The sequence below is a fragment of the Epinephelus lanceolatus genome, chromosome 9 (genome assembly GCF_041903045.1).
Source record: "Epinephelus lanceolatus isolate andai-2023 chromosome 9, ASM4190304v1, whole genome shotgun sequence".
Classification (NCBI taxonomy): domain Eukaryota; kingdom Metazoa; phylum Chordata; class Actinopteri; order Perciformes; family Serranidae; genus Epinephelus; species Epinephelus lanceolatus.
The window spans coordinates 17141591-17168849 of record NC_135742.1 but is presented as its reverse complement, the minus strand read 5'-3'; the positions used below and the strand labels follow the sequence as shown (position 1 = coordinate 17168849).

General features: G+C 42.6%; 1 protein-coding gene across 3 annotated transcripts in view; it reads left to right on the top strand.

Moving 5' to 3' along the window:
- The first annotated feature begins 3680 nt into the window (after nucleotides 1-3680).
- The window catches only part of sema6a (sema domain, transmembrane domain (TM), and cytoplasmic domain, (semaphorin) 6A), a 134192-nt gene continuing 110613 nt past the window's right edge, over nucleotides 3681-27259 (top strand). For all 3 annotated transcript variants that reach the window (XM_033619232.2, XM_033619231.2, XM_033619230.2), the window contains exon 1: nucleotides 3681-4040. The gene's annotated coding sequence lies outside the window, so the exon portion shown is untranslated. The remainder of the gene's footprint in view (nucleotides 4041-27259) is intronic.

Sequence of the window (27259 nt, the reverse complement as noted above, 5' to 3'; positions counted from 1 at the left end):
GTGGTGGAAAGTAACTAAGTACATTTACTTGATTACTGTACTTGAGCGCTCTTTCAATGTAGCCTACTTATATTTTACTTGAATATTTCCACTTTATGTTACTAAATACTTCCACTCAGAGGGGTAAACATTACTTTTTAACTCCACTACATTTATTTGACAGCTGTAGTTACTTCCCAGATTATCATTTTGGCAACACTTCCATGTCTTAATGCATTATAAACATACTTATAATGCATTACGATCTGTTTATAGCACTTTAAGCTTTTATAAAAAGTCATAATGCTTTATTATAATCATAATATATTATAAAACATTTGTAATGACTTGAAATGTCATAACAGTTTGTAATTGCTGATCACTGTGCTTATAATTATAAATATACAGTGCTATACACAGATTATAACACATTATAGGTATGTTTGTGATGCATTATAGACATGGGCTTGCAAAAAATGTTAGAAAATGACCAGTAATTATGAATTCTTGATCTTAAGTCATTATAAAATGCTTTATTATGTGTTACAATATTGTTATAAAGCATTAGAAATATTTTTTTTTGATTTTCTACAGTGCTATAATGCATTAGAAGTTTGTTTATAATACATTATAGACAGAAACTGTTAATAAAATGTTATACAGAATGCAATACATTGTTAAACATTAGGATAGTAGCTTTAAACTTTTTTGGATTGTAACCCTTTCTATAAAAAAAGCAGTGTCTAGTTGAGGCCCCTTGTTCACACTGACATGTTTACGAGTTGTTAGCAGCTCCATCAAAGAGACAGTTCCCCTCTAAACTTCTCAGATTGTGTTCTCAATGTCATCTTGTCAGTGTGTGTGTGTTCTAGGGCCTCATCCCACATTTCACAAGACAGCAAAGACTAGAGAAAAGTTCAGTTCAGTTCAGAAAAGTTCAGTTTTTCTGCAGAATAACAACATTTGATACTTCAAGTACAGTTTGCTGATTATACCTCTACAGAAGTAGGGTTTTAAATGCAGGACTTTTACTTGTAAGTATTTTCACATGAATGTATTGGTACTATCACTTAAGTACAGGGAGAACTTCCTCCACCAGAGAGGTGAAGTGTCAGAGACGCAGGAAATTACTGCATGTTGCTACAAAGACTGTCACTGTCTGGAGGCAGGTGGGCGCAGTTCTTTTAGTATCTTCTCAGAGCAGCACAGGGGTGTGAATTTGTTACAGGGAATTACTGGAGGCCAGTAAAATGAGCAGATGTGTGTGACACTGGGAAGGTAATGTTTAGATCAAGTTCCAGGGGTTAGAGACGAGACAGGCGGGTTTAAGAGCTGCTGTATAGTCTACTGAGGAGATTGGAGGGGGGAAAAAAAGCCTGGGTATGGAGCTGAGCTGAGTCCCTGCAGAATCGCTGGTGTGTGCCTGCTGTCTGTCCCAGCCGGGGATGTGATGGTTGCTCTATTTCAACCGTCTCTCCTCCACACACAGAGTCCTAATGCGCCTGGGACAACTTTAGCAAGATAAGCGAGATAAGCTCTGACACGAGCATATTTCCACAGTTCAAACTAACTGGTGTGTATCTTGACATTATTGAGCTCGAATTATACCCTGCCCGCCTCCCACACTTAGCAACACTTCCACTTCAAAGTGTGTGTGTGTGAGAGTGTGAGAGAGAGTGAGTGAGATAGAGAGGGAGAGATTAAAGAGTTAGTGTGTGTGAGATACAGGGAGGGTTGTATGTAGTTTGTTTTGGTTCAGGGCTCGCAGCATTTGCATTGATGTTAGCAGATCAAAATGCTCTTCACATCTGGTTTTGTGTATAGTATCCATAATGATACACCTGCATGTGTCATTGGCACACAGCAAACTTGCACTCAAACCCATCTCTCACACAGAATTTTAATGAAGCCTGCTGTACATTATACTGTAAAATGAGATGTATGATATATGAATGCACTGCAGGCACTTAATTGCCAAAGAGGTGCTTGTATTTGCATACGCCTCAACCACATTTTAACTCGTCTGTTTATGATAAGATATGTTTTTAACAAACCGTGCAAACAGAATCCAAATCTGCCCGAGAGAAACAACAGAGTGATTATGTTTCCGGCATCACGTGCACAACCCTGCCTGCCATTTGCTTCAAGTGCGTGATGGTAAATGAGTTTTGCTTTTAAAACAAATTACATGATATCAGATGAGGAAAGGACTGGCAGGCATGAGCGCATTAGTTTGCATTACAGAACAACGGTATAGTGTTTGGCATCAGGCCTGTGGAGGCAGCACTGTACGGAGCTGTTACAGTAACAAGACAGCAATAGTGCCTGACAGGCCACTACTCAGGAGCACAATTACACACACACACACACACCTACACACACACTGCTGCTTTCACAGGTGGCCTGTTATTATATAATGATAAACCCAAAGCCTCACACACATTAGCTTTGCCCCCCACACACACACATTCGCAGGTGCTGGTCTAGCGGCCAGTCTGCGACGAGCCGAACTACATAGGAGAAACATGGATTTGTAACTTGAAACTGCTTTATTACTGGTTTTAATCTCCTGGTTTCATTTGTTTTGGAGAGGAAGAGACCTCAGTGGATAATTGGGCTCCCAGTTAAAACCTCCTAGACCAATAAACACTGAAGGAATTCTAACCGCTTGGCACATGGGAGAAGTTTCAGCTGGTTGCAATCTGCAGTCCTCACCACTAGATGCCACCAAATCCATCACACTGCTCCTTTAATTTTAATGTTTTTATTGGAGGGTAACCAATGCACATGTTCTAATACTGAGGTTGACATGTCCCCTGTGTCCCCCCTGAAATCTACACCTATGATGTCTACACAGGTGTGTGCAAACTGTAATGTAATGTAACTGAAAGCATGTGCAAGGAGGCGTGTTTGTGTTTCGTGGCAGGCTTGCAGTTTTCAGTCTGACAAATTGATGTTGATTTTGGCTGGGTTAAGGCCCGGAAAGTGTGTGTGTGTGTGTGTGTGTGTGTGTGTGTGTGTGTGTGTAGGAGAAAGAGAATATGTGGAGCATGCATCCCTAAAATCAGATTGTGGCCTAAATGTACCATAAATTGACGCAGCAACTTTTTGAACTTTGCTGTTGTTTTCAGATTTCACCTGATGGTGGCCCCTCAGATCAGATCAGGGCCAAGTGAAATAAGGGCCCATTTGTTAAAAACTACAAAGCATGTGTTTCTGTGTGCGTGCGCGCGTGCCAGCCTGGGACCACCAGGGAAGAAAGGGCAGTCTAGAGAGCAGAGAGATCAGACAAGAGACGCTCTGTACCTGATCACACTGTGATTCGCATCCACTGCGCACAAAAACCGGCCTGCGTCTTTATTGTGTCCTCAAAATCACCGTTGACAGTTTGCATGACACAGAGCCAGCGCATGTTTCCAATAAACCAGTTAATCTTATTTAAATTTACAACTAACCTCTTTAACGTTTTCTTTTTTCCCCCATTCCGTTTCGAAACTATTAATAGCGCGCAGGCTTTCTCCTTCTCCAACACGCATTCTTATGAAATGCCGCTGCGTAAAAATAGAAATACAGTTGTCCATAACTGGCACCCATTGACACAATACCTCCCGTTCCAGGGCCGTAGCTCCTCCCAATGTATGTGTGAGAGAGTGTGTGTGTGTAGCGGGTGGGTGACAGCTGGGCTCGCAGCGCTCCGCTCCAGTCTGGTAAGAAGCTTCATCTCCAAATAGGATGACCGTCGGCTTTTGTGGAAGGGACTGCATTCAGCTCCGTAGCTAGTTCTGGGACAGCCGGTTCGTTCAGTTTACCTGAAGGGAGTTTAAAAGCCAAAACGTCGCTTGTTTCTCTCTAGTGTGGATTTCCGATGGATATTCCGATTTGAAGAGGTGTGATTTGAGCGCGGCATGTAACAAAAAGAAGCGCATGAGAGAAAAAGTAGCGCTCGTATTGTTATTCTGAAGCGAGCACCGTCTGAACTGCTTTTAAAAGCCGTACCTCATGGATTACTAAAAGACAGAGCTGTAAAATCACTCCGAGGCATATCCATTCATGAGCTGAAGGTAAGATTTCTTTGTTTATTTCAAACTTTAGGTGCGCTTAGCGCCTGTACCAGTCTTTCTCCAGCCCCGGAGGCTTGTTTTCTGTACAGCCAGGCTGCCGGGCGACAAGTGCACACGCTTCACAGGGTTACTTTATCAACTCAGGGTGATTTCGCGTATTTATATGGCATTGCTAAAGTTATAAAATAATCACAAAGTGGCTATTTTTCGGTTCAAATGAGATCTGCGATGCTTTCCTACAAGAAAAAAACCCCACACTCTGCCGATACAAACAGAGCACAATTTCGTGCGTAATCCCTCTAATGCTGTTTACCCTTATGGAATAAAGAAGTGTCAGTCTCACAGGACATATAGCGGATCACATTGGGTGTAAACGCAAGCAAAACAATAACACTATCATTCCGGGGAGCAGGTACATGCACGGCAAATAAGAAATGTGGTTGTGGGAACTTGCCCGGACCGACTGTTGTCCTCTTGGTGCTCCGTCTGAAGTGCTTTTTTTTAACAACCTTGCTGACTCTCTAAAGATGTAATAAAACCACAAGAAAAAAAAAGCAGTTGTAGGTTGGAAATAAATATGAAACACTGCAGTATTTACATATGAGTCAACTAAAATATTCATGCCTAATTTGCTGCGAAAATGCTTAAACACAGAAGTGCTTGCTCCGTTATCACAGTGCATGATGGGATTTTCATTTGCCATTAATTTTCACATGATTGGAAATTCTGAATTAGAGTAGCAATTTACATGTAGACTAATGATGCAGCCGGTGTTTACAGTCCTTTTTTCTGTTTCTCATTCTTTCTCTAAAACTAATCTGAATCACAGAGATGTGCTGTGAATTAATTAGTCATTTTACATGCAGATTTTAATCATTCTTAAGTGAGTTACTCTGCAAGCTGAGGCTTTTTCTCTCCCTGCTTCCACACACATGCACACGCACATACACACACACTGGTTAGGGTGTGTTCAGGGATTTCAAGCTACCAGGAGGCGGAGTGGTCACCATTACTGTGGTCCAAAAGATCAATCAAATGTTTGTAATTCTGAACCAGGAGACAAAATTGCACTGGTCTCAGAAGTGGATTTGCCATTAAATGAAGTGCTGCTGCACATTATTTCTTTAACAAGCTGGGAGAGGAGATAGAGGCCTCACAAACCACATCCAGCAGACTAACTGCCAACACCCAGTCACTCCCAGTGGTTTCCCTCTCTTCTCTCCTCTCCTCTCCTCTCCTCTCCTCTCCTCTCCCAGTATAAGACCCCCCCCCCCCCTCCCAGAGGCACTGGGGAAAAGCTGGAAAAAGGATTCAGCAACTCTAAATGTAGGTTATAGATTATCAAGTGTGCAAGGGGTGATGATATAAATGTGTGAATCTGGGGAGTATTGAATGCCCACAGCAAAATGCGCCTCTTGTCAGCTGATTTTCAGCAGCAGCTCATAGTGTTTTGGAAACGTGATTCTAGTATTAGCCTTACAAAAAAACAAGAAAAAAGAAAGATTTCATGCCAGCTCTGAGAGGAAAGGCTGTTGTATTTCATCTGTTTTTTCCTGAAATCACTAAAAATATTTGGTGCTCCCGTACATATATTTTCATCTGTGACCTTATGTTTTATTGCAGTCAGTATACATACTATGCTGGGTGTTACACATAGATCTTGAATGTGAAATAGCAGAATGTTTTACCACTGCTCATCCTACAAGACCAGCCTCAAGGCATTCAAATGTCCTGGAGGCATTTTTTGAGATGTTGCAGGGGCTGTAAATCCCACCCCACTGTTTCATAAAGGGTACAACACCACAAACCAGAGTGCTAATCCCGCTGTTAACACATTATACATTGACATGTTGTGGTGCTGCTGATACATGAATTACAGCATGATTACCTTTGTCACAGCCGCCCGCCTGTTCTCCTCCTGGTGAGGCAGAGTAGAGCACAGCGACCAGAGTTGTTGCTTGTATTTGGAGCAATGCTCCGTGGAGCATTTGATCCGCCGATCCCCTAACAATGGCAATGGGGATGGCATTGTGTGTGACTGATGTGGATTTGTCACACTGTATGTGTGTGCATGTGTGTGTGAGAGAGGGGCAAAGAGAGGCAGAGTTAGTATTTACCTTTGCCAGTTAAGGACAGATGCAGTCTGAATCTGAATACAGTAGTTTTGAATAATTGATAAATGGCTTTGCTCCCGAATTGGCCCTCTATTATAAACAATGAAAGCGGTCAGCTGCTGTTAACCATTGCTCCTCATTCAGATAGTGTCAATACCCAGCATTCAATAGTGTGTGTATTTATGCATATTTTATAAAAGCCATGTTTTATTGATGCACGTCCTTGGTGTGTGGGCTGGCTGGTGTTTTTTTTTTGTTTTTTTTTTTTCCTCCAAACAATTAGAGTGCGAGAAAGCATCAAACCCCTCTCACTCATCTGGATGTGATTTATTGATGCTTAACCCATTTTCCAGATTCCACCATCTTTCTAAATTGCAGCTGCTTCAATTACACTGCCTTTAACGCTAAATGACAAACCCGCTCCAGTTCTAGTGGAACATGAAAAAAAAGAGGAATAATCATGAGTGTGCTTATGTGTTTTAGCACATTTTGTTTCAGGTCAGCGTAATCAAAGAAGCTTGTGTTTTAATGGAGCTGTCCATCACAGATGTTACATGGCACATTTGCTGGTTTTAGCTGCGCTCAAGTTGGCTCTCCTCGCGGAGTCAGTGGGAGTCTGTTGTGATTCAGAAGGTGAAAAAAGAAACAGGAAGAGATTCTGACACGCTATAACAAATTACACAACTCCCTCTCTGTATAAACATTTTACTTAACCTTCTGCTGCTCCATTCCTCTCTTTTTTTGGTCTCGATTTCCCTGACCCTCTGAAGATGAACCCATTATTTGATAAATGCATTTCATTTCATCTTGGAAAACATACTGAATGATATTATACAGAATCACAGGAGATGGCAGACCTACTTTTAGATTTCCATGTATCTGCTTTGTTTATGCATTTAAGCCAGTCGTTTATTTGCTCACCACCCACCATCCTTTCAAGTTAACTTGGAACATATTGCTCCCTTGTTTATAGGAGATGATAAATTATATTCAGGGCACTATAGAGGCCTAATATATCTCACCGTGCAGTATGGTCCAGTGTGCTCTATTCACAGCATGGCTCATTGAAAATGTAATCACTCGCTGATCAGTTGCTTCAGCGTGTTGTTTCATGCTCTCTGTCTTTCACACACACACACACACACACACATACACACATGCATGGAAGCATGGCGTTTCATTGTGTTGTTCTAACTGGCTGCTTTCCTCCACTTAGCCTTAACCCTTGCGGCTCGCTATAAATGACTCTATGGTGCATCCATTGAATTAACCGTCCATGTGTTAAACACTCTTCATACTCGTTACATTAGCATAATTGATTGAGCGTGTTGTCTGTGCCAAGAAAGCCAGAGGCAGGAGGAACCGGGCGCAAAGGCTTATTTGGGCCGGGCGCTGCAAGTCAGTGGTAGAATTGGCGCAGGGTCTGTTGGTGTTTTGGCTGTTGGGTCCTTGGCAAAGCTTTGTTGTTAGAAATTAAGTGAATTAGAAAGTGATAGCCAGCCCATCTACAAGGAGATTGTTGAGGAGCCAAAGTTTTACCGCGTGCGTGCCAAATGAAAACATTCAAAATCAGCTTTTAACATCAGGTTTCTCTTTGAGGGAGTTTGATATTTTAAATACTTAGTACATGTAACATTAACATGCAGTAATACCTTTGTCACAGTTGAGTTTGGTAGCCTGTCATTACTCAAATGGAACGGAAAGGAAATGCATTTGCAGGGATAATCCAAAAGCAGCGGGGCTTTGTGTGATTTCCTGAGAGATGGATGAATGACTGGCCTTGAAAAGAGCCGAGTCTTGTACTTCGAATCAGATGATTTAAATTGCAGTACACAGCATTAAAATATGATGTCCTAGTTCCTGTCCTGCTGTTGTGCTTTTACAGGTGAGAGCGGCCAGCTGTGAGTCATGAAGAGAGCCACAGTCTGTTAAGACTCATTAGGGCCGCATCCGCTGCTGAGGCTGTGGTTATTTCTGTGGTTAGGATGCTTGTTGGAAGTCAATAAGGAGGTGTGTGTCATGAGGATGTTAAACTCTGCCACTTCTTCTTTTGCTCGCTTAGCCCTAACTCTGCTGATAACTCATGTGTCTTCGTGTTAAGTCAGACCCTTTGCCATTTTCTGTGTGTGTAATGCCGCAAAGCACGCAGGGTGGCTAATGGTGGGGGGGTTTGAGTGTGTGTACTCGGCGTGTGTGACTCTCTGTGACTAAGCGTGCATGTTTGCGTGCTGTTGTTCGAGTGCATCTGTCCCTCCTCCCCAGGCCCCAGCGATTGGCACTGCATCTCTCATCTATTAATCATAGAGAGCGCTTGCTCTCTCATTCCGTTGCCATAGTTTCAGGACCTGAGACAGTGTTAGGGGTGCCTGGCTGCCTGGAGAGAGGAGAAGTGAGAGGAAGAGGAGGAGGAAAGGAAAGGAAAGGAGAGTAAAGGAAAGAGGTGTGACTGTGGAGGAAATGAGGATATAAACAGTGGAGCGAGGGGGAAGGCAGTACAATTGAAACAGAGCAGAGGAGGAAAGAGAGGAAGTGATTGAAAGAGCAATGGCAGGCTAACACACCGAGCAGGTCCTCACACCGTGCATGAGTGTGCTTCAAGAACCAAAATGGATTCCATTTTTATCACAGCAGTGAACCCTCTGTTTCCTTCTGTGCGTGCATCTTTTCAGTCTCTCTCCCTTGCACACGCACATATATAAACTCCCTCTCGCTCTGTGCTCTCCTTCCTAAAGAGAGCAGAAGAATATATTCACAGTAGGCATCATCGTGTGAATAGCACGCTCGTGGGGCTGGTGCATCTCCAGTGTGTCACAGTACATTGAGCGGCTGTTATTTCACCTTGCTTTACAATGGGAAAGCCTTCCACTGAGCTGAGATGGAAGATGGGCCAGGGCCTCCTGTTTCATGCTCAGTTGGATGTGTTGATGGTAAATCATGCTGGATTCATGTGTTATTCAATGATGGATCACTACGGAAATAAACCACAATGGAAATTTCCAAGGCGGGGAATACCTCTTGCTATCAAGCCTTGTCTCTCCATCTCTGTCTCTGTATTTATCTGCCTGCCTTCCTTTCTTTTCCTGTCCTGTTTTCTTTCTCTCCACCTCTCCTCCACATTTAGATTTTTCTCTGTGCAGAAGAAACACTGAACACACACTGCTACTTTCAGAGAAGGGCTTCTTGTTTTGGCTGTAGGCTTTGTACCTCCCATATGACCTCATAATCTCATTTGGGTCTTTTAATGGCTAACCATGCACTAATGTGGTGGTTGTATTATCGCCTTGTCTCATCACATCATACCCTGCTTGTGAGCATTTCCAATGGGAGCTTTCGGAGAGTGGGCAACCGGCAGCACTGTAATCATGGGATTCTCAGGGCACACACAACCTCCTTTCTCTCAAATGCGTGTACACAATTACACATAAACTCACTCATACTCGCACAAAAGACACATGTAAGTGCACACGGATTCGCGCGCTGGGGCAGTTTCTTTCATGTCAGAGGAATAAAAGAAAGCTTGTCATTGTTGCAGTGGTGCACAGTGAGTGCCAATGGGCAGAAACCCAAGAGTACCTGATTGTAGAGTACACTGTGTAATTCTCCCTTCACCATGTATGGACTTTCTGCAGGGGAATTACCATTAGGGGACAGAAGGACAAAGGAGGAAGTGATAGGGTGCGTTTGCTTTTTGTGCTGATGGCACCGGGGCGCTTTTGTGCCTTTGAAGTGATGGGATTGCAGGTGACATCATAGCAGTCGCATTCTCAGGTGCAGCAGGTGAATTAATCCAGGTGGGGGATGAGGCAAGGGTGTGTGTGTGTGTGTGTGTGTGTGTGTGTGTGCAAATCCGCCGTGTTAATGCTCTTGAGTATCTGTGGAAGCAGGCATGCATAACTCTGTGTGTGTGTGTGTGTGTGTGTGGACGTGCATTTGTGTGTGTGCATCCGTCATCAAAGCAGAGGAAAGCCGGTGTGTAAGGTGATCTGTATGCTCATGGCAGAGCAGCAGTCGTACTCTCCCAGAGGCTATAAGCCTCGCTGAATGTGGAACAAGCAGCTTCTTCTTCCACAGACCCGCTGCTGGTTTCCATGCGCTGGCCAAACAAGGCTAGACAGATTTGGTTTATTATCCATGTTTCTGGATTTCCTCCACTGCAACATTTCTGTTCAAATTATCTGTCAGCTGGGATGAAGTTTCACATAATCTAATATTGCTTTCTATCTTGTGATGCAAACATTTAATAGCTGGCCCCAAACCTGGCAGGACGGGCTCAGCTCAAGCAAGCATCCACTGATATCCTAGACAGCAGGTAATTTGTAACAACCGTCCCCAGCTCATCTGACACACTGATGATGATGATAAATTGCTTGTAATTGGCCCTGGGTGAATATTAATTATTTCCAGGTGATTGGTAAATCTTTACAATAACTTGTAGTTATTCTGACACATAAACATGAGACGTAATAAGGAAAGACTTTCACAATCTGCCATACGAAAGCAATCAAAACAATTACGATGCGTTCAAGTTAGTCACTAATACCTGAAACCTTACACAACCAGCATTATTAACATTATTTATATTCGCAGTATTCCTTACAGCAAATAGAAAAATACAGACTGCATGTGTTTCTTCAGAGTTTTCCTCAAACCCTGTTAAGAAATCAGTCTTCTCCTGGTCACAGTGGCTGGCAGACTACAAGTGATTCCCCCGAGGGTCCTCTATTTCAGAATCCAATCAGGCAGAACTCGGAACAATATTACCTCTGTGTGTGTGTGTACATTTATTACATAGCTAATGAACAAATTGCAGCCATGTGGCATGGCCTGGTGGCGTGGTTGCTGAAAAAGAAAAAAAAAAAGCAGGCTCACACTCCACGCACACACTCCAGCCTTCAGCCACTGTCTACCCCTTTCCCTCTTTTCACCACAACACACACACACACACACACACACACACACACACACGCACACACACGCCCAACCACAAGGCCCCCAGTGTTCTTGGCCTGTCTGTCCATCAGCTCATGCGGAGCGCTGGGCTGGGAGTACTTATCATCACTCTGCTGAGTGGAGGCCTCACAAAAGGCCCACTCACATCACACACACACACACATACATGCACACAATTCAGTCAGCACAGGGAGGCTGCTCGGTACAGCCAGGGCCGCGGACTGATTAAATGTATGGTGTGACAGCAGCCTGAGCCGACACCGGGAGAAAGGGAGCCTGATAGGCAAATGGGGACTAGCGGGCAGGTAGACAGGTAGGAGGGCAAGCCTATCTCCAATGAAATACTTTAATTTGCTTTGCCAAATATCTCATGGAGGAACTGTTGCCTGATTATATTCACTGGGAATGTTTTTACAGTCCAGGAAGTGTAACATCCTCATACGAAGTCACAGAAGAGGTCAAGGTGAATGGTTGGTATTCAAACCCAGGAAAAATGGTTTTGGTAAAGTGAAGGCTCACTGGCTCGCTGCCTTGCTCTCTCAATGTCTCATGCTTCAAGTCAGCGTTGACCTTTTCAGTTTTTAACCACAAGTGCACTTTTAACCTCAACCATGTCTTTTGAGTTGCCTCAACATAACCATAAAATGTGAAAGGAAAAGTTTGACATTTTGTGAAATAACACTCATTTGCTTTCTCGCTAAAGTTGGACATACACTGTACGATATGAGCCGATATTTGAGCTGCATGACTCATGTTGGAGTCAGACCGAATTTCTGCTTCGTTGGGCGTTGTTCGCTGTGCAGTGTACAGAGAGGATGAGAACCAATCACAGCCCGATCAACTGCTCCCAACTGGCTGTTGGACATTCAGATGAATTCCTAACATGTCAGGAATTTTGGTCAGCTGTTGTCAAACTCTTGCACAGCAGAGCCATGAGTCGATTCCCCAACATAAGTGCCTTGCTGTGCCCACATGAAGTGGCATACAATGCAAAGTGCCATAATGTGGACGGAAATTATGGAGGCCAGGTTGGTCAAGCTGTGGAAACGGTATATGTGACTCTTTGATGTTTCTTCCCCCTCCTATCACGACGAAAATGAAATGCAAATGCAAACAAACTGGTACCTGACTAGCAGCTTTCAAAAGAATCTTCATTGAACACTGAATGGCTGCAGGGGCCAGTGGGCCTTTTTATTTTCAATTTTACATGTGCAGTGTGAGCACATAAATCGTGAGCTTTGGCCTTACATCGCAGAAGATTAACTCGTATAGTGGGAGTTCGAATTGAATTGAACAACATTTCTGAGCTCAAATCGTACAGTGTATGCGCAGCTTAAGAGTTTTGTATAACATGATTGTTACCACTGTTTCGTCTGTATGGTGAATATGAAGTTATAGCCAGTAGCTGGTTAGCTTAGCTTCGCACAAAGACTGGAAATAGAGGGATAACAGCTAGCCTGGCTCAGTCTGATTGTAAAAAAAGTTAAATCCATGGTGTAAAAGTGACATATTGTGGTTTCACAGGGAATAGGTGTCAGACTGATTTTTGACTGGCAGGAGTCGATTCCAGCAGCAGAGACTTCAGGAAGCTGCTGTTCCCAGTACAGAACACCCATTAAACCCCAAGGTGTCATTTTTACACTTTGGTTTTGTAGAGGTTAAACACACAAGCCAGTCTTTGGAGGTGCTGCTAGGCTGATTGTGTTACTTTTGACAAGGCCAGACTTGCTGTTTCCCCTGTCAACAGTATTTGTGCTAAGCTAACCGGCTACTGACTGTAGTTTCATATCTGCCATACAGACATGTGTGGTATCGATCTTCTTGTCTACCTCCGGGCAAGAAAACAACTGAGTGTAGTTCCCAAAATGTCAAACTATTTCTTTCATCATGCATCATGATATAAATATGTTTCTTATAAACATTTTGCATTGGCATCGGACGTACACACAATATGTTATATATGAAAATGTAATCCAAATATCAGCATGTTTCTTAAAATGTGTCAGTGCAAATTATTGTGGTTTTATATGAATGTAATTTTCAGGAGACAGGAGGAAACCTTTTCGGAAAGAGACAGGCTGGAGAAACAGACAGACAGACAGTGATGGAGATACTCAGGGGTTAGGGGGCGTTGAGGAAAGCACAGACTCACAGGGGTAGCTGGGATATCTAAGTAGACAGGTATAGGGAAGGCAGCCTGTCAGAGAGAGTAATAGAAAGAGGCTGGACGGTTAGCGAGGGGAGGCGGGTGGTGAGGTTTTTAGGCACACAGAGCAAAGGAACTCAACACATCTCCTTTTCAAAATGAATTCTCGTGAAAAGAAATAATATTTCACCTCGCCCCCATACAAGCCCCTTTAATCTGGACAAAAGGTGCTCTGTATGTGGGCAGGTAATCAGGCGAGCAGTTTGATAGGCAGGAAGACAGACAAGCTGTGAAGCAGGAAAAGAGAAGTTGTGCCTTGCATGATAATGTATTCATTCATCCCCCACTCTGATAATGTTCACAGCATGCTTGGCTTGATTCATTCATCACAGTCTACTGGGGGCCTTTTTACGTTATTTGTTAAAAAGCCTCTTTGCTTTTCTAAACCTGTTAAGGTTTTGATTTGTGCGTTGACTGGATTATTCAGGAGGTGATTGCTTCTGGGTTTTGTGAAGGTGTGTGAGGCTATGTGCATGCTTTTGAGCTAGTGTCTTATTTGTGTATGTATGCAGTCTTGGCGCATAAATAGGCGTGTGTAGAGACTGAGAATTCTGCAATGAGGCCTATTTTGGTCTCTGAGTAGTTTGGTTTGATTGGGCAGTGCAGCAGCTGCATACTGAAACGCTGTGTCTTTTGATCTACTCTCATCCTCAACTAATCTGCGACCGTCTCATCTGTATTCGCTGATAAGTACTTTGTGTTTGTTTCTTGTGGGATCTGTTTAATTTCATCCAAATAACCGAAAAATCCTCAGTTTTATTGATTGTGGTATTATACAGCAGTTGAACCCTTGATTATTTAATTGGGTTTGGAGTCTCAGGAAGAAGGCATGGCTACGCGCCCAGCTCCTCTGAAGAGAGTTTGATGAGTCAAAACTGGTCAGACATCATCAAAGAGAATTATTCCTGTTTTCAGAGGAGATTATTAGACTGTGTGTGTTCGAACCTGTTTGCATAAAGGCTTTAAGCTGCTGTTCTCAGCTGTACGACAGGTAGGAAAAACAGAAGACAGACAATTCATTAGACACCCCCTCTTCAGTTTCTCTCCTTCTCCATCTGCGTGTTTGTGTCAGAGTACACGTGAGCTAACACGGGTTGCATGAGATCTAGTAATGCTAGCTAGTCTAGTAACGCTAGCCTGGTAACTAGATAGGAAGACAGGACAGCAGGTGAGGCCTTGGACTCATTGTCCCTTAATCATTTACAGCGTAGTTGGGACTTATTAATGAGGAATTGCTGTGTTTTTTTTTTTTACAACTTTGCCGAAGTAATTTTCTTTTGTCTGTTTTGTCTCTTGGTTTTAATTAATATCCATATCAGGAGACTGTAACCAGGTTTTCAGCCGTTTTTAAACTTGTATAATTACTATGGAAATTAGAAAACCTCAGTCCGTCTAACTTTTGGAGCATTATTTTTTTATAGTTCCTCCTCAGCCACTCAGTTATTAGAGAGAGTATCATTGCTTTTGTCTTGTTTTTATCACATGGTTCCACTACCGTGTCTCCATCTTGAGTTTACTCTGCAAAGTTACAGTATGTTACATCACCTCACATGACAACAAAGAAATCAGACGGCAATGAAAGGAGGTGGGATGAGTCTTTGGAGGTGCAGCTCTGACCTAGATAAGATTTGGAGTTTGGAGCGTTGAGTTGATCCTGTGGTGTAGGCCTATTGTTGTCATTCAGTCTGTACCTGACTTTCATCTTCATCCTTCTCTCTGTGCGGTGGATTTGTGTCTCTGTTCAGTCCTGTGAGGTGCAGTCATCCAGGGCCAGCTGAATTCCCTCAAGCTGACTGGTTGATTGTTGCAGACTCTATCTAGAACAAACAGGTTTTCATGCAGCCAGCTGATAAGATGGGACATAGCGGTGTGTTCACACTGGCGCCGCTGCAGCACTCATTTGTATCACACATTAACAGGTGAAGGACTTGGTGTGTGTTTGCAAGTGTGTGTGTGTGTGTGTGTGTTACTGAGGCTGTCTAACTCTGGGTGACCCAGACTTTGGTAAATGAACAGTCACAGATAGCACAGACTACTTGGACAAAGACATTTGTAGGCACTACAACACTGTGAAGAATGAGTATGCAGTTAGAAATAATTAGACTACTTGTGTACATTATCAGTGACACACACACACACAGGCAGTGGTGACAGAAGTATTTAGATCCTTTAGTTAAACACTTCACCCACAAAATGACCATTTGTATATCAGTTAGTCATTCCAGGTTTCCTTGAATTTGCAAAGAAAACTTTGTGTTTCTCGCATGCCTCCACAGATAATGGCTAACATATTGATTTATGGATTGATGGAGGGCCACTTTTAGCCAACAGCTAAACTATATCAAAACACCCATTTACAAACTCTCACAACTCGTGCAGTATAGTCTCATTTATCCAGTCATATGCTCAGTACTTCCCAACACGTTTTCACCTAAACCTTACTGTTTAAAACTAAACTGAAAGCTGAACTTATCTGCCAGACTCCAATACTAAGGGTTTTAACAAAATGCATGTGTTTAGGAGGCACTGAACAAATCACTGAGACTTGGATTATTCTGCACGAGTTGTGTGAGAGTTTGTAAACCCATGTTTTGATAAAGTTTTGCTGCTGTTAAACATGGTGCCCAATCCATCATGAATCAAAACATTTGCAGTTTTCGGTGGAGACATTCAAGAAAAACAAAGTATTCTTCGTGAATCCAAGGTAACATGGCAGGACTAACTGACAGACCAATGACCGCTTTGGGGATGAAGTACCCACACTGTGAAAACGCTCTGTAGAAGGTACAATCAGGAAAATGTATTTAAGTATTAAAAGCAGAAGTACTCAATACAGAGAATTTTAAATCAATTTAATAAATCAAAATAATGAAAATATGCTAAATAAAAGATAAAGCAGCAAGTCCTCATATTTGAGAAGATGGAACTATTAAATGTTTTTTGCATAAAAAATGACTTTAAGGATTATCAATAACAGTGACTAATTGTTTCAGCTGAACTTGAATATTTTCAAATGGTTTGTGTGCCAAGATTACTAGGATTAAAAAGTATAATATTTCCCTCTGAAGTGTAGTAGAGTAGAAGCAGAAAGTGGCATGAGATTAAAACACTCAAGTAAAAGTACAGTACTTAGTTACATTCCACCACTGCACACATCCACACAGTTCCTAGGCACACCTGCATGCATAGATGGATAACTGAATGAGCCTACCAGGCAAAGGGCCAGGACTCAGGGGCCCGAAAGGTCAGGGGCCCCCTGGCATTCATCTGCATAATGTCACCTAAAATTACCGACCAGGACGAGACTCAAAATGACCACAGAGAAACAGAAAAAGACCGCAAAGAAATGTTAAGGGCCTGCAAAGAGACACAAAATAACTACATAAACAAGCAGAACAACCAAAAAAGACACAAAATGACCTCAGAGAAACACAAAACTACAAAAAGATGCATAACAACCACAAAGAGTAACAAAACACCAAATATCACCACATAGTCTGTGTCTTGTTCCCATGTAGGAGAGGCGGTGGGGCCTTTCACATGTCTTTGCCCACAGGCCCTGTGTCTCAATAGCCACCTATGCCTGCATGACATCACATGCAGACACATGCACACCAGCCTGCAAAAATAAACATGAGCATGTGAACTCAAGAAAACATGGCCTACAGCTGATAAACCTGTGACAGCGGAGCAATTAAATGATATGTTTGGAATGTGTCTTATGTTAGAATTTAGTACATAGCTGGGATTCTACTTTTATTATGGCAACCATGGTTTTATGTGCTGTCTAGGTGTCTCGTGGTACATGTTGAGCATAACTTGGAACAATATATGTGGTGCTTTTACGCTCAAGAAAGACTGAGAAAAGCCTTTTTAAGAACATCGCGGGAGCCAATTTAGCACTGCATACAAGCATGTTATTTAAATTTCATAGAGGCGATTCACTCACCTACAGTGTATCCCACTCGTAATTCCCCAATTTTTAATATTTGAATAGTTCATATTTCATTCAGAGCCGTGAGATGTGTTGATTGCGGAGGGCAGAAAACTGCGGGGTTTCAGCTATTTCCATTTCCACTTTACACCAGCGTCTCAGCTTTGTTCAGGGTGATTGTCTGTACGAAGCAGCCTACGTGGCCTCAATTATCTTGGGAGGCTGTATTCCTTACCTCCACCACTTGCATAATAAGGCGTGACTTTCTATTTGAGTGCTCTCATTGCCTGTCCCACCCTGGAGGCAGTCAGATAGTTATTCCTTCATCACGGTGATTTCCATGCTTGTAACACTGGGCTAATTACTATAGTAAATACTGCCTGGGCTGTGACTACAGCAACAACTGAATGGGAAGGGTGAGCACGGGGGAGATGCATTTAATTAATTGATTTTTATTTGGAATCCTCTGCGAATGATTGGAGTCAGTCTGACACAACGGAGGAAGAGGGGCGCTATTTTTATCTAAAGCACCTTACCGGATAGCAACAGAGTGGATTTTTAGCATGGATGAATCAGTCTGTTAACATACTGTTGTAGAGTGCAAACTTCGAATAGGTACTAGGATGTACTGGCAGTCAATTTAGGATAACACAAAAGGAGCAAAGTCTCCCATTCTGTTCTGGCCGAGCAATTTCTCATCCGCCTTTCATCCCTAATTCTTTGTGCCACTATATTGAGATTAAATAAAGATTGTGGTTGGGGGAGATATCGATTTTGGTGGCTAGAACGGTAGCCGATTCTCTGGAGCTTTTTATAGCCATTAGCAATAGTTATTCATTCCCTGGGATGCATTGTGTTACATCTAAGGAGGGTGTAGGAGCTGATGGTGAGATTGTAATCAATAGAAGCATTAATACTGTTGTCTTTCCTCTTCTCACGAATGACCACTGCCTTCCCCTTTTAGACCAAACCACTGCTATCATGAGTTGAGCTCATGGCTCAAATGTGCTGAGATATCGTCATCATATGATATGGTCATAAGAGTGCAGTAACAAAACCATTGCGGGAAGGTTACTCATAGGAACAGCTTGCTGACTACAGTAGGCCTGCCATATGCCTCAAGTAAACAAAGCTAAAAGGAGATATTATTCACAGCAGGATGTAATGAGGAGCTGAATGCGGAGAAAAAAGGGGGAGACCCGACAAGTGAAGAGGCTTTGGTTACCCTTTTAACTGATAGCTATCTCTCAAATGGACGGAGAGAGGAGCGCACCTGTATTGCAGTCATTTGTATAAGAGGACAATTAGTGTATTTCATTACCTGGTGGATGATGGAACTTTATCCACCTCTGAGGGGGTTTTATGATGGAGTTTGATGAACAAATATGTGTGAGAGATAACAGGCTTTAGATAAGCTTTTATGGCATTATGACGGTTAGCTGGAAACTCTAGATGATGTTCACGGACACATACATGCATTAGTACACACACTCACACTCTGGCACGCAAGTATGTGCACAGAAGCAATCGTATATCATAGATACAGCTTCTCAATGTCACACATACATTCAGAGCTACACAGCTATGCTATGGGCTGGGTTGCGTATGTGGTATCTACTATCAGGGTTTTGGGCTGGGTTCTGTGTATCAGGTGTCGGTGAGTCGGACATGTGCTGGGAGTCGGGTGACTCTGTGGTCAGATGAAGATCTGATCCGTGAGAAGCCTGATTCTCTGACTCAGGTTTTCTTTGTTTTGTTGGTGTCAGATGCAGCTGGAGAACACAATTAAATGATGAAAGGAGGTGAGTCAGGATGTATTGACTGGAACTATTAGTGGATCAGTTTATCGAGAAATATTTTGATAGTTGAGTAGTTATTAATCAGTAGGCCTTTTATTACTAGACTAAGTGATAAATTGATTAATTGAGAAAATAAATGGCAGATTAAATCATTAGGAAACAATCATTATTTGAAGCCCTGGTATGGATACAGCATAATTAATGCATCATGCAGTCACACAGGTCTCATTTACACTGTGGATACTTGGATACTTGTGATACGTGGATACTATTTTTTCCACATCACTTTTTTAAAAACATAATGAGAATGCTTTGAAAAAGTTTTCTCTGTACAAGAAAACATACAATACATCCTAAATACAGAAGAAACAAATGTGCATTTTCCAAAAATGTAACATAAAAAAGTCCCCCTAGGCTACTGATTTTAAAATGACCTAAAAACATGCATGTGCTGATGAGTAACTTGATAGTTTCTTTTTTGACTAAGTTTTCCATTCTCCCTCTGTAAACATGACAACACATGTATGATATTAAAGTCCAGGGGTTTGTAATTTAATGAAAATTAATTTAGGTGGTGCCTGTAACACAGAAAGGACTGAGGACTAAATCATGCCTATATGTGTGTTGACAACTCATTAAATGAGAAAAGTTGATCGATGTACAGGAGAATAAATATTTGAAAGCAATACAGACTCCCTGAGAACCTTACTGCATTATGTTTAGTTATATATTTATATTTTGAATCATCACCTGCGGCCTGAATTTGGTGCTTCCTTCACATAAATAAAGACATTTCCACTATAAATTGGGGCATAAAAATTCACCAGAATGCAGGAAATAAAGTGTTTGATGCTCAGAACTTCCTTGGAGCCCCCATACTGTATGTGCAGCCTTCAAGGTTATGTCCTTTTGATGCATCGTTTTTTCCTGACTCACTGTAATAATCTACTTTGACCACATACCAATTCACTCCTACACTGACTGAAAGTACAGATGTTGAAGAGTGTTTAAAGGATATTATTTCCTTTGACCCCTTATGTCCTCACCACTTTTCAACACACACTGACACCCTTGTTTAATCATCATCATCACCATCATCTTCTAACGTAACATTTATCAAGATAGAACGTTTTATCCATATCGCCTGCTCGTGGTGCAGCACTGGTATCTAAAATCTAATCAATCTAATGCCTCAGTCTCAGGGAGAATATTGAACCTCACACACTCAACACAAATAGAAGATTGTTTTGGCTGATGGTTTTTGGCACCATCACTCCCTACAACTCAGCTGGGAGCACTAAGGTATGACACAATGCTGCTGCATAATATAACACTTTGTCACACCATCTGTTGTTCCCAATTTCTTTCAATTACAATATGTTCGGGAATTTGAACATCAAAGTGCGGCCAAAGTAAGAACACTGAGTCATGGTTTGTAACAGCATGACGATTTCCTCAATTACAGATTTTGGCGATGTGGTGAATGTGGCATTTCACCTTCCTTTGTGATGCGATGAAAAGACGTGTCCCAGTGAGTGTAGAAAGATCTGATTGCAGGGTGTATTCAGTGTTTCCTGCACTGAAACATACTATGGATCTGATATTTTCATGTTGAGAAAAGAGAAGAACATGATTCCTTTGAGTGTTCAATCGAACCTATCTGATTGTGTTTCTGCCCACCCACCCTGCAGGCCAAGGATGTAAGCTATAGCGGTCGATCACAAAGAGCCATTCAAGAAACTTCCCCCCCTAGATCAAATGTATAGATAAGAAAAACAAAGTTGCATGATATTTCCCCCTCCTCTCTTTCAGTCGATACGGCCGTTCTTTTGTATGTAGCGGGCCTTTTCTCTCAGCCTTTAAGGCAGAGAGATGCAGAGGAAAGTATCGAGTCACCAGAAAAGCGGATCTACCTTCCTGCGGGGTGTGAATTCCAGTTTTGTCACCACAGGAAATATTACTCACATTTGCAGTTTGCCCTTGCACACATGCAGATATTTTGACCAGGTAAGACAAGACAGGAACATTTAGTGACGTCTGCGGTAAGAAGTACTTACTGCTGTGCTGGATTTGAATGAAAAATGTAAATTGGTCTTGTTTTTGTCTGTCTGGTTTATGCTAATTACCCGGTTCTTTTTTATTTACTCTATACAAACCTGTTGTCAGAACCGCAGCCTCTCCTGTGCACGAGAGGATGCTTCCAAGAAAAGGTCCAAATTCCACAGGGTCTTTAGAAAAGCAAATGGAAAAAGCTTTCATGAACAGAGCGCAGCTGAATCACAATTCTGTTGTGATCACCAACAGTAGCAAAACAAACATTTATTTACATGAGAATGTCTGCCAATGACTTGAAAATAGCAAAAAAAAAAAAAAAAAAAAAAAAAAGAGCAAGGAGTACCTGTTCTCCTCCCTCTTGAAGATTTCGGTTGTTGACATACTGTAAGATTTGAAGTGTTTCTGTGAGGAGGAGGCGGATGAGGAGAGAAGAGAAATAGATCTGCCTTTGGTGGAGGTTGGCCTCTCAAGTGCACAGTATGGTGCTCTTGTAGTTGAAAGTGTGTGCATGTGTTTGTGCGAACATGTGTGTGAGTGTGTGTACATCAAACGTTTTTGTTTCATGTGTTTTCTCTGTGCTTATGCCCGCCCCGCTGTGAGCTTGTGTGTACTTAGGTGTGCGTGAGCAAGCGTCTTTGCTGCTCTGTCGACCCCCCATGAAGTAAATATTGCAGCGCTGGGAAAGCAGACCCAGGTGGACCAGGCCGGAGCAGCAGAGGCGAAACAGGGCAGACAACCTGCACACAGACCCTTCTTTATACCCCATTAATAACAGAGTTCCACGAAGGACAGCCTGAGGCCAGAGAAGGTCTGTCAAGGTAGTTCATTGTGTGGTAGGAAGTGAGTTGTTCATATGGTAATAGCTGCTGGAGCGGGTTCCTTCAAAGCCCGTTTGTTTTAGTGAAAGTTGTAGTCACTCATTGAGGGGGACTGGATGGAATGTGACAGGGTGCACTGCTGTTTAGTTACTGTAGCTTAATTGACCCTGAGAAAGGCGAGCGAAGGCGGGTGAAGGAGGAGGAGGAGGAGGAGGGTGAACGGAGGGTTAGTGCAGAAAGAGAGTGGGAGAAGAGGCAGAGGAAGGGGGAGGGAATGAGAGAAACGGATGGAGCAGTGGGGGACAAAAAGCGAAAGGAGAAATGGAGAGAGACAGACGGAAAGAAAGAAAAGAGCGGACGCTTCATTATGGCAGAAGCAGCTCTCCGCTGGAATCTGTTTATCTGTTCAGTCGACAGTAAAAGTCTTATTGGTGAACACACAGCACAATGAGATGGATTCCTCTGAAGTCTCCTCTGCTAATGAGCCAACTTGTCCAGAATCATCATCTTTCTAATTATTTACTTCATTTTTATTTATGGTTCCATTTATGCTTTTTCTGTTTATTGCATGCTGATCCGCTGTTTTATTTTCTGGGTCAGGGAAAAGCTGAGTCTTGTCTTTTCTCATTAAGCTCCATTAAGATAACAGTCACAGAGATGTTGTGGCTCAGCAGGGAAACATTTTTGAAAGGTTTTTGGCAAAATGGAGAATTCTCCACCTATGGGATCATGGACCTGCACTTACAGTATGTGAGGAGCCTCTCTTCATGGGAACAGATATTTGCTGTACTTAGGCACAGCAGTAATTTGAGCTCAATACTAATGTCAGCATGCTAAAATGCTGAAGTTAAGCAGGTATAATGTTTACCACGATCATCATCTTAGTTTAGGGCGGCACTGTTGCAGCTTCTTCCCATAATCCAAAGACATGCAGGTTAGGTTAACTGGTGACTCAAAATTGCCTGTAGGTGTGAATATGAGTGTGAATAGTATGTGTCAGCCTTGTGATAGTCTGGCGACCTCTCCAGGGTGTACCCCGCCTCTCGCCCAATGACACCTGGGATAGGCTCCAGCCCCTTCACAACCCAGAATGGGATAAACATTTACAGATACTGGATGGACCATCTTAGTTTAGCTTGTTAGCATGCATTTGCTAACTAGCACTGAAGACACAGTTCAGCTGAGGGTGATGGGAATCTCCAAAGAAATAGAATGAGGGTAGAACAGACATTCCTCTTCAACTCAACACAACAGGATAGTCAGAGTGGTGGACATTTTTATGTGTACCGTTGCCATTGCAGAGAATTTCGACCATTGTAACCGGGCAACTTCTGCATAAACTTCTGTAGAAACAGACTTGTGACAAGTGCGAACTCACTGAAGTAAGGTTTGCATTAACGGTTTAACGAGCAGTGGAGTAGGCTAGTGTGAAGCACGGCGGGGCATTTTTTGTCACCATTACTACTTCCTTGTTGCTAGGAAGGAAGTGAGGATTGCTAGATTTAATTGCTTCACATATCTGTTAGCAAGTCATCGAGTTCTATTCATTAGTGTCTCAAACTAGTGACTGTGACGCACCTTACAACTCTGTTGACATGTTCTGTCACCATAACAACTATCAGCATCATTTTCTTTTGAACTAGTGAAATGACCACAGCACACAGTTTGATGCCGGTACTCTCATTCTGTTTCTTCTATAGAGATTTAGATTTAGATTTTAGTTTTGCAGGTATTTGGTCACAAACCAAGCTTTTGGACAATGGCAATCCATCCAAAAGTTTTGTGATATTTCAGCGGTGGACCAACAGGCAGATTGGCATTGCCATCCCTAGAGCGGCTCTGCTAGCATGGCTAAAAAACAGATTTAAAACATCCAACCTGGTAACCTAGCTGAGCTTAACTGAACTATTATTCACAGTTTTGTGATAAAAGGGCCCTTACTGGGACTGCTATACCCGCTGAGATCATTAAAGTTTAATCTTAGTGTTCACTCAGTCTCGGCTGCACCAGTCCCCTTCGGAAGAGGAAGCTTTGATAATACTTTATTTGTCTAAGCTTTCATATTCAATGTCAAGCTGTTTCTTTTCCTAAAGAACACAAAGTTGTTAGTGGACAGAGATATTGTGTGTGTTTCTGTGTGTGTGTGTGTGTGTGTGTGTGTGTGTTTGACTGTCTGACATTCCCCTGAAGCCATTACTAGGTAGGTCTAATCTGACAGATGTGATGGATGATGACACAGAAGTTCCACACACACACATAGACGTATTGTGCGTGGGCTGCACTGCCACCTTACACCCTGATCTTTAACTCAAACATTCAGGGAAACAGTTCAGAAAAGACTTGCAAGGCCGCAGACAGAGACATAAAGAGTCAGATAGCCAGTCCTGTTCCCATCTCCTCAGTATGAAATCTCTCTTCTGTCTCCACTCTACCCCGAGGTCACGAGCTAATCAAAAATGTAGAGACCTCCACAGACCTTGGTCAGCTTCCCCATTATTTGGGTTAAAGCTGAGCTGCAATCGGCGGAGCTATTTTAAGGCGCCGGCTGCTGCTTGCCCTGTACTTCCTATATCTCTCAGTGGGAACACGGAGTCATTGATCTATTGCCTAGCAGCCCTCCTGCACCCCCCCGCCCCTCCTCCCTTCACTGAGAACCCACAAAGCATCTTTACCCTGCAGCTTTCACCTTCAGATGGCATACCAGCTATACTGTGAGGAAACAAAATATCAGTGTGAAAGAAAATCAGTTTGAAAATACTTTAAGTGACACCGTCAGCCTCACATCACAACACCCCGGACCTCTTGAATGACGGTTCTGCTTAGCGCTTGCTATGAATTGTAGTTCATAAATTATAGACCCTGAGACCTTTGGCCTGTGCAGTGTTTGGGAATAGAAAAGTATTCCTCAGGTATGTGAAGTGAAACAAAGATAAAATGCTGCCTGACTCTCCAGCCAAGCATTAAATAGCCTGGCTGAGCACTACTGCTGCTGATGAGGAACAAAGAGCACATGAGCCTCTCTGTGAGGAGTAGATATTTTTCTGTTTCTGGTTTACTGTATTGCAGAGGGGAGCTTCTGGCTGTTCTTAAATATATATAACGACTTTTTGGAGTGGATCATTTAACTGCAGAGTGGCTGCGTACATTTTCTGTATTGGATATCCTTTTACAGAGCTGGGGATCTGAAGCGCTTTTTGTGGAAAATACTCTTTTCCTCATACATTTTGGACAGTTTGGCACTATAGTACAGTACCTATCCAAGTGTAGTGCACATTTTAACTGAATTTACAGAAATCTGCAAAAGAAAATGCAAATAAATGTGCGTTAGGACCGATTGTGACATTCTGAGCCGGTTCAGATACCAATGTTTAAAATAACAACTTGGCCAGTAGCTGATGATGATGCTGATACTAATGTAAAGTCATTCAGCCCTTCATTACACCATCTTTCAAAGTGCACAAATTCAATCATACACATTTATGAAATAACAATAAAACCTTCTTTCACATGTGCATGGCATCCGTTGCCCTCTTACCTCATGTCGTAATGTCAGAGTCGTGTCCTGCCAGTGGCTTCCTCTCCAAATCAACAGCTGTGTAGGCTAGGTAATGTTGTCGGAGTGCAGCTGCAAGTCACCGACACTGATTCCTACGCATCAGGAAAACATTAGCCACTATGGCATTTATGTTTGTATCATGTATTAATTTGAGGATTGTTACAGTCTCCTCATCGCTATATATAATAACACACCATTATTTTTAGCGTCTTCAATGGAGAGTAAGCTTTTGTGACAAATAAGTCATGTTTCATGTCGCTAATTTCATTTTCATCTCACTTTATCGCATTTTGTTTTCATTGATGCATCAACTTTTCCACCTCAGCAACTCAACCTCAACATTTTCTCCCCTCAAATTTACAGCATTTCCACCCTGATTTTTTTAATTGCAAATGCACATAAAATTCTCCATAAATGTCACAATAAAATTTCACAGTGGGTTGTTTCCAATAACTTGTGATGTTTATGTGACCAGGTATGAGGTCATTTTGCAAGGCGTCACCTGTTCTGGCTTGTTGGGACTGAGCTCAGTGACACTAGGGGAGGAGGGGGGAGCAGCAGGAGAAAGGATTGCTGCAGAAAATTAAGGTCCACATATATCCCACATTCATCTTCCTCTCTCTCTCTCTCTCTCTCTGTCTTTGGCGGACTCTTCTCTCATGTTAAATTCTTTAAGCTCTCTGCTGATGGTCAGCCTATAAGGAGGTTAAAGGAGAAAGTGGCACGGTATATTCTGGCGTATGTGTGTCTGAATAGATGTGTATTTATGTCCTTGTGAAGGTTAGTACCAGACTGTCTGCATGTAGCTCGCGCTCCTAATCTCTCATATAAAAAGTCAATAGAATCTAACTGTTTTTCAAAGAGACAAGGAGACTTAAGGGATGTTTGAATGTTAGAATAGTTGAAAGACGCAAGCTAAGTCATTCAGATGAAATCCTCTTGAGTCTGAGTTGAGACATAATGAATCATTTTGACTCATGAAAGCCTTTATCCATACTACAGATAGGGGGAAATTTGCCTTTTTAGTACATGCTTGAAATAAATATCATCAGATGGCTTTCAAAAACCTTTTCTTTTCCCTTAAAAGCTAATCCAGCGCCAATAAGCAGAGGGGGGAGGGGTTCGCCGATGTGATAACGCAACTATTGAGACATCTCGTCACTGTGACGTGTTTTGCTTCACCAGCAATCATGGCTGTTTGTTCAAATGTTCCCCCCGCGCCTTCTCAATCACCACTTTAGTTTACATAGCCTGTCCCCCCCATCTGAGGCTCTGGCTGCAGACTCTCCTGCTATGTCTTTGTTTGTTTTGGTAATGGATTCCAAGTTGCTATTGTTGTTTATGTCACTTGGTGATTGATGGGAAAAATTCACCTTCTCTTAACCCCCTCCCCTCCCAAAGCCATCCTTGTATGCCTTCCAGGATGAACACACAGCGAGACGAACAAGTCCCATCCTATTCTCCTGACAAAATGACTCACTGGCTTCCGGATGCTCGCTTTTTTGGACCAGCGGGCCGTGCCTTTAAATCAAGAGGCAGAGCTCTCTGAAAACAAGGTTGAATCTGTGTGGCTATGACAGTGCAGCCTCCAAAAGGAAGGTTGAGATTATATGCGTGGACAGTTTGGGGGTCCCTCTATTCATCGGGCATGTCACCCCATGGGGGAGGACTAATTGGTGGCCCCAAAGAGCCCCCTGTTTTGTCCCCGGTGCTCACAAAGGCGTCGGGGTGCGGTCGCACAGAGGATGGGGGTGGAGGGACGCAGCAGCGGAGATGGAGAAAGGAGC